This window comes from Microtus ochrogaster, chromosome 16, assembly GCF_000317375.1.
Source record: "Microtus ochrogaster isolate Prairie Vole_2 chromosome 16, MicOch1.0, whole genome shotgun sequence".
Classification (NCBI taxonomy): Eukaryota; Metazoa; Chordata; class Mammalia; order Rodentia; family Cricetidae; genus Microtus; species Microtus ochrogaster.
The window spans coordinates 11288644-11289860 of record NC_022018.1 but is presented as its reverse complement, the minus strand read 5'-3'; positions in this window follow the sequence as shown (position 1 = coordinate 11289860).

Sequence of the window (1217 nt, the reverse complement as noted above, 5' to 3'; positions counted from 1 at the left end):
GAGAGAGAGAGAGAGAGAGAGAGAGAGAGAGAAAGTGGCAGGTGTGCACCTTTTGCTACACAAAGCCACGCTCAACCTGCCCTGCCTCTCAAAGGCCATTGGTGGAAGGAGGTTCCTCATCACCTCCCCCTTTTGTCTAAATAAGAGAGTTCACACAAACAGAGAGAGAGAGAGAGAGAGAGAGAGAGAGAGAGAGAGAGAGAGAGAAATATCGAGAATTCAACTCTCAAGGTTTGTTTGGTTGATGGAGTTTGACATTCATGGTCAGTTGGCCAGTTTGCTTTTGAGCCTGTGGTAGGGCAGTAAGTCATGTCAAGGAGCTTCTCTTAAAGAAACGTTGCTGACTTCATGACCAGGACTCAAGGAGGAAAAAGAGGATGAGGGCACGCTAGTCTCTGAGGGGATGATTCTCACACCCAGACCTGCCCACCAAGCACCTCCAGAGGGTTTCACCACCTGCCGTGAGAGCTACGCTGAAGAGCACACCTCTCACACAGCCCCGTTCTGAGCGCTCACCTTCAACAGGGATGCACAGCAAAACTTGTGTACCCACGTCCCCATTGTAGATGTTCCTCAGCTACAAGTTGTTACCACAAGAATCCACCTATGAGTACATTTTCATGTAGGTCTGCATGAGCATCTGTAGATTTCTTAAGCATGGAGTTTAGGAATACTGTTGTTTAGCTTCCTTTTTATAACCAGGACTCAAGGTGCAACCCTAGCCATCCTGGAACTCACTATTGTAGACCAGGCTGCCTCAAACTTACAGAGATTAGCCTGCTCTGCCTCCTGAGCAGAACTGAACACCCAATTGGAGGTTAGGGATCTTCTGGGTTCATTTTTCCATTTTGCTAAAATGATTTTCAGAACAGGTGATTTACAATCTTATCAGCCTAGGAGAAAGGTTGTTTTCAGCTTTTAAAAGCTGTCTTAAGATGGGATGGGATGGGATGGGATGGGATGGGATGGGATGGGATGGGATGGGATGGGATGGGATGGGATGGGATGGGATGGGATGGGATGCAGTCCTTTTTCTTTAGATGTTAAGGAATAGAACCCAGGGCTGTGGCCATACTAGATGGCTATAGGACTAAGCCCCATCCCCTGCTGGGAAGGTGCTCTTTGTTATCCAGCGTTTTCACAGTGGCATCATTTGTTGTCACATGCAGTTGTGGGTTCCTTCTTGTGTCTGCTGGTAGTGTGAGTGTGCCGTGCTG